Here is a 7500-nt window from a genome sequence, read left to right on the forward strand (position 1 = left end):
CCGGAAGACCCTTATACGCTTGGCAGCGTCGACAGAGGAGCCCCTTCAATACCTTCAATTTACCAAAGGTGGGTGGACAACATCCACCCGAGTCCATCCTCAATGTATCCTGGTCCCGTGTTTCATTCAACATGTAACACTTGACGCAACTTCAAAAAACAGACTCCTATCATCGCCTTCATCAAAGCCAATATGCTCGGCTCAGCCTACAACGCCGCGGAAATGCGCCTCTAAACAGCACAGACTACTATCCGGAGAGTTGCTCTCCTCGAAACCAAATGTCTGCCTGAGACGTCCCGCTGCACTGCCTGGAAAAACCTGGAAGCAATTATTCTCTTGGCCGTGGATTGCGTTTTTCATTAGCGGCTCGCTGTAGGCGCCCTGCTGAGTCTCAGTGAGGAGCCTGCCTAACAGCCTGCGACTCCCAGCCTGCACTCTGACTCACGGCTCCACCGAGAGACAAAAAAAAAAGGAAAAGCAAAATTTAGCACCGAAGGATAAAAAAAAACTAATGGGGGAAAAAAGCGGCCTTAAATTAAGCTCACTTGTCATTTTCAACATTTCAAAAGGTCACCCGGGCTCATAGCTCACCAAGGAGACGTGGTGTTTTAGCTTGTTGTTTTTCCCTGAATTCATAATTTTTTTTTCTCCAGGCAACATCCAAGCAATGTAAGGATGAGGTGAACATGTGCAGAGGCGACTTTTATCCTCAAATGGCCCGGCACTGGACTTAATCAGAATCTGAATCAGAATGAGTTCAGCCCGCCCTGTGCATTTACATGTACGAGGAATTTGTCATGGTGATTATTGGTGCGTTTCTACGGATGATTAGAATTTAAAAAAAAAATTGCTTGACAGTCTGGGAAAAAAATGTAAATAAAAACATGGAATAAAAAGTGAAGTTTAAATTAAATTAAAAAAAAAATGCCAAATATGCACAAGTAGCAGAAAAATACTAAACAGAAACAATCAAATATATAAAAATATACAGAATATACAAATGCGATTCTATCCACAATTGAGGTTATTGGTATGGATATAAACTCTAAATGATTCTTTGTATTTACTAAGTTGCTACAGTTTGGACAGTAAATGAATGTGTATGCTTTTATTGAGCTATTTTTGTTGAGTTGGTCTTTTTTTGGGCATATTCGCCTCCTCCTTCCCCTCCTCGTCTCCGCTGATCGTTTTTTCTGCCCGATCCCCCGAAAATGAAAACCCTATCGAGTTTCCGCTGACAGAAAAAAAAACGCCCGCTCGGCAGAAAATAATCTAATGGGGAGCGAGGGCGAGAGCGCGGAAGGGAGAGAAGGAGGAGAAGAACGAGAAGAGGTCGATGCAGACAACACGTGAACGGAAACAGAACGGACCTTGTCAGACGTGTCATTCAGTTCAGTATGTTGAAGGCGAGGGCCACTTGCGTATTTTAGATTTGGACGGCTTAAAGTAAAACTGTAGGTTCCCGGGCTCTATTTCTGAGCAATTCATTTAAACCGTCTTTAAACAATTGAGAAACCTCTGGGATCTAAAATAAGTCAGAAAGCTATTAATCTAACATACTAAAAAACACACTTAAAAAAAAAAGTACATTAACTAAAATTTCAAGTTCAAGTTCAAGAGATTATTTGTCACAAACATATACATACAGTCAAACATATATATGCAGTGAAATGACACCCAGTGATTATGCACAATAAGCTCTATAAGCTCCAAAAATACTAAAAGTACTAAAATGTGCGTAATCGACACGAGGTGCTCGCGCAGGCGCCACAATCGCTATTCTGGGTTCTATAATTATATAATAGAATGAATTAACTGTGTTGCATTAAATATACATTTAAATCCTCCTAAATGAGTGTGTTTGCTTTACTATACTATAGAGACCAGGCTGAGTGCTCACGAACCAGGTGTATTTACTCGGACCGAAATGTGGACAGACCCAAATCCTGAATTTCCCGTGTAATCTTATCTCATTGTTACGAATTGAAAATAAACGTATGTACGAATATGCAAGTACTTCAAATTGATGACAGGTTACTGTGTTAAAGAAATGAATTATTGAATTAAAGTGCACGTAATTACACATTGAAGGAAAGTAAACTCAGCCCAACTCTTCCATTAACATTCATCATTACCTCATCCAGTGTCATTTTTATTTCCACATTGTGCTCTCGGCGCCAAATAGATAAACACAATGTCTCTGAAATGAAGAATGAATCCCAAAATGAGTTTAATTGTGTAACTGTGTCTGGCAGGGTTTGGTAACAACCTTGACCCGGTAGAGGAAGGCTTCATCAAACGAAAACCTTTTTTTTTTTTTTTGAAAGTCTTGTTGTTTTTTTTCATTGAATGAAAGCATCTACAGAGAAAGAGCGTTTCATTGAGTCTGACGCGCTCTCCAAAGTTCATTCAAGTATTTTCAGATAAAGATACAGACAGTGCGGCCAAAAACGCCTCACATCTGGGGTTTTTTTAACTATGGCACGAAAATAAATAAGATACGGATTTCAACACGCATTCGAACGACTGCCTGTGTTGGCACGTCGCGGCTGCTCCTCGCGCTCGGGTGCTTCGGTTGATTTTTTACTTTTTGCAGCAAACGTTGTTTTAACCTGCAGCACCTACGTCGTGAAGAAAGACAGCTTCACACACGTCAACCTTCACTGATAAAACCAGACGTCTGATGGCAGTAATACCCTGCTTTAAACATAAATATCCACCAGGAATGGAATGCTGAACCCAGACGGTGTGTGTGTGTGTGTGTGTGTGTGTGTGTGTGTGTGTGTGTGTGTGTGTTTGCGTGTGTGCGTGTGTGTGTGTGTGTGTGTGCGTGTGTGTGTGTGTGTGTGTGTGCGTGCGTGTGTGTGTGTGCCCTGTTCTTTTGATTGAGCTGCACTTACTTGATTTTAATTTCATTTAACGTAAGTGCTCCCTTACATTCATTCCACTTCCACGAAATGAATGTCTGCGTTATAACGCTGCTATTTGTTCTGTAGATCTGTCTCTCTGCATCCCACTGACTGAAGCGTGATCACATTAAGCGCAGTGATGTCACGGGAAGACGTGATTTCTCCCAAAAGGGAAGGAGCAGGAAGGAGAGATTTCAATTTCAGATTTCACAAAACGCCGAACATGCTATTTGACGAGCGGCGGCGGCGGCGGCTGGTTGTGAATGCATAACAAGCTCTTTGCCTTTTGTCCAAATGACACGCCTCTCCGTGTTGTTATTGCAAGATAAATACACATATAGTACGGTAGAAGTACACCAGGCGCGTTGGCGGGGTGGATGGGCGCGGCGTGCCTTTTTTTTTTTTTTTTTTTTTTCAACTTTTCCAAGGAAAGACAGAGATACAACTACATAGAAATGTTTTTGAAAACAGTGCAATCAATTTAGATGTGTTTCATGTGAACCTACAGAACATTGTAGCAGAGACCTGGTGCTGCTGTGGGATTGGTTTATTGATCAAGACCCGTTTTGAATACAAAGAACAAACATACACGTCGTACGTTGTAATGCAACACAGTACAAACACATCCCACTGACCAAGTTCAACCATTACAGTTGTAGATCACATTTCAATAATATTAGATGTTATTTATGTCAGACAACTATAAAATACATTTTAACTGTATGACTGCAGGACCTTGTTGAACCTAATGTGTCTGCAGAGGTCGTATAGGACATGTTGTGGGACAGTCCTAACAAGATCAACATGTCGTAATGTATTTCTTAAATAAGTAATTAGCAGAGGAAACTCTGAGCGAGGAACTTTAACTGCTATTTTAAATGTTTAGTGAATACGGGCCCTGATCTGGAAACGATACAAATAACACCCTGTCCCCCAATGATGAACCCGAGGAGGCGTTCAAGTTCCATCCAGCTCATTAAGTTATCTTCAAATTGATTTTTGTTGGAGTTGAGTCTTCACGTAGGCAAGGGAGGTTTATTTGCACAGAACATTCCATACACACGGGCATTTCAAAGTGCTTTACATTAGACATAAAATGCATTATAGAGAAGATTAAAAACATAGAAATAAAAAGGTAAAAACAGATCAACAAACTCAGAATAAAATATAATAGATCGATAGCTGGATAGGTAGATAGATAGATAGACAGACAGATAGATAGATAGATATAGTAGATAATAGATAGGCCCCATAGCACATATAAAGTAGATATCAATTGTTTTCTATATATATATATATATATATATATACATTTCAATATATTTTTCAATATACTTTTGCAATATCTATTGTAAAAAATAACATATATATATATATATATATATATATATATATATATATATATATATATATACTGTACATATACAAAGCAATGAATAAGGCAGAGCAGAACATTCCATCCATATTCCAACCGTTCAGAAAACCCAAGCGTGTGTTTTGGGTTCTCTCTCTGGGCGTCGACCTTTAATAAAACCTGATGGATGTCCCTCTCTCTCTCCTCCTCCCGCTCGCTCGCTCGGCTGTATTGACCGACGGGCGCGTGGAAATCGCTTGTGATCGGCTCAGAACGCCACGCGTGGAATATTCCCGATAGGAGGGTTTCACACTCGTCAAACGCGTCCGCGTGCTTAACGCGCTAACACGCCTGTCTGATTTGTAACACTCATCGCGGTGTAGTGTACGGTACATATGAAAGGTTGTTCATTTGTGAAATTCAGGTGATATTGTGTGTGTTTTTTTCAGGTAAACTCTGAGCGGCCGTGCGGCTTGTTTGGCTCCTATTTGCCCTTTAAAAGTAATTGGCTTCACGTCCAGCTCACCAGACAGAACCAAAACAGATTAGAGACTGAAGCAAAATGGAGGGTTGTCTCCAATCCCCACACACACACACACACACACGCACACAAACACACACAGACACACACACTTTTGAGCAGACTGACTTTTACCTGCCTCCACAGCGCTGGAGAATTATCCGAGCATAAACAACAGAAACCTACAGTAGACACACAGAGATGGAGGAGGGCGGGACAGGAGAGGGGGATGATTGAAAAAACAGAGGAAAGAAAGAAAGAAATTAAGAAAAAACTGGGAAGGTGTTGTACAAAAGACGTTATTATTATTATTATTATTATTATTATTATTATTATTATTATTATTATTATTAATAGGGGTCCATCCTGTTGTTATTGCTGTTGCTATCATTGTTCGATTTTATTGTGGTCCTTGGTACTTTTCGGGCTAAAAGTGTCTGGAACAGGACGACCGCTGCACCTACGGACACGGCTGAGGTCTCGTTAGAAACCGGGACGTCGCAAACACCTCGTGGTTCAAGTTTCATCCAAACTGATCGACATACAGAGCAGGAGTTAATGAGAAACCGACGAAATTTGATCGAAATGGCTGACCCTTCGTGCATCACTGACACGCCAAGGCTCTAAAACTTCCGGTCGGGCGTTGGAGCGAGATGAGTTTTAGAGTAAGACGCTTTGTGACATCATCATCATCATCATCATCATCATCATCATCATCATCATCCAATTTTCTATAAATGTGCAGGTTGTCGCTCCGAACGTCCATACGCGTCATGCGCGGTGCATGGTGAGGACGTAACGGTATGAAATTTCACAGTACGGTACAGTATCCACCAAAATACCGCCGTATACACACTTAATTCTTACCTTTTTTCCTGTATATTCAATTAATAATTCAATTATTCGATACTAATAAATGAAAACACATGGTAAAGCCTCTGACATGGCGCAGTACGGGAAGGCGCTTGTCGTGGCTTTCAAATTCTCAGAGGAGGAACAATAAGCGACATATACACTGTATATCAAACCCGACTTATTTGCAGTAATTGACGATGTAAACTACTTCACCTCAGCTTATGCTGCCGCCGCACGGTAGCAGACGGCCAAATGCTGTAAAAATCTATCCAATGAATAATTTCCCGAAAGCCCCGTTCCGTCATGTTTGTTTACACTCGCTCCCATGCGCGCACAAGTGACGTAAAGCACACGTCGTAAAGTATCGCTCTAAAGCCGTTCTGCTGCTGCCGCTGTAAACAAGGATGGGCGGAACGCGTCTAAGGTGAGGGTGAATTAAAGTTTACATCTTCAATTTTGCAACATAAATTTATACCGCGGGCGCGGTATTACAGGGAAGGGCTTGCAGTTAAGAACCGTGGTTGCTTGATACCGCTGCATACCTTAAAAACGGTATACTGTTGCATCCCAAGGACGTGGCGTCGACCCATCGTCATTACACACTGCGTGAGCCGATGCTGCGTTCAAAGGAAACTCGGAAGATTGCAACTCGTTTGTAGACGTAATGCGGATGTAAAGAGGAGCGACAGCACAAACTGATGCTGCGTTCCATGGGAACTCCAAAATCTGTTATTGGTGTTGATAATGGACCCCGTGTATTGCTGCCTGCAGCTATATTTATTGTCATTATTATTATTGTTATTATATAATAATAATACCATTGTATATTATGAGTAATAATACTATTGTAATGTTATTGTTATTAAAACAGACATGGGCGATGTCTCGTTAGAACCGGGACATTTCAGACATCTTGTCGCTCGAGTTTGATTAATATCAAACCACATTTTGGAGCAGAAATTAATGAAAAACTATCGTAATTTCATTTGTTTCAGGAGCGGGCCGCTTTGAGACATCGTCATCCAAAGTTATATAAGTCCAAGCTTCGTCGTTCGGAACACATTTCCCTCCAGCCACTTGCGAGTGCAACACCCCGGGATGGACTGGGACAAAAAATTGGCCCTGGCCTTTTTGTTTTTCGCAGGCGGCCCAGCGTGACTGACAAAATCTCCCCCGTTAAAAATCACTCTGATCGAGTGTGAGTGCGACACGCTCAGGGTGTGTGTGTGTGTGTGTGTGTGTGTGGGGGGGGGCGGAGGCAAGGGAGTGCTTTCTATTCATTTTCACATCATTTTTTATGTTGTCACGGGCAACAAAGTGCACACCTATGGCTTCAGTCTGTTAACGTGCCGTCGTAAAACGTGTCATTTTTTCAAGATTTGTGCACTCCTTAATCAAGGAAAATAAAATCATTGTGACCGTGCTGCGGAGCTACGGAACTCTGACTCGCGACCATCTGACACCAGAAACAGAGGACAGAGGGGGACGGGTGGGGCCTCGTGAGAGATGTGCCCAGCGTCAGTAGGGAAAATGAACCAATGGGCCCCCTGTCCCTGCTTTATGGGCCAAATGTTGGACTTTTTTTTATTTTTATTTTTATTTTATTTTTTGAAAATGCCCGGTATGCCAGATTACCGGTCCACCCCTGGCAACGCCTACAACAACCATGTGACACGAACAGCCAATCATACAGCCGGAGCGCCGGCGCTTCCCATGCTCTCTCCCCGGACGCGGCGCTCTCTGGCCGACGGCGTTTAGCGGGGTCTTCCGGGGTCCAGCCAATATGAATTCGAACTCGCCCTTCTCCCAACCCGAGCCCGGCACGGCCCCCTTACCCGCACAAGGAGAGCGATTATAGAAGG

At 42.3% G+C, this 7500-nt stretch overlaps 1 protein-coding gene across 1 annotated transcript in view; it reads left to right on the forward strand.

The window, feature by feature from the left end:
- LOC307238206 (pituitary adenylate cyclase-activating polypeptide type I receptor-like) overlaps positions 1–7500 on the forward strand; it is a gene marked incomplete at its 3' end in the record, with an annotated part of 27987 nt that overhangs the window by 5951 nt on the left and 14536 nt on the right. The window lies entirely within an intron of this gene.

This window comes from Zeus faber (assembly GCF_960531495.2).
Source record: "Zeus faber genome assembly, chromosome: 12".
Lineage (NCBI taxonomy): Eukaryota > Metazoa > Chordata > Actinopteri > Zeiformes > Zeidae > Zeus > Zeus faber.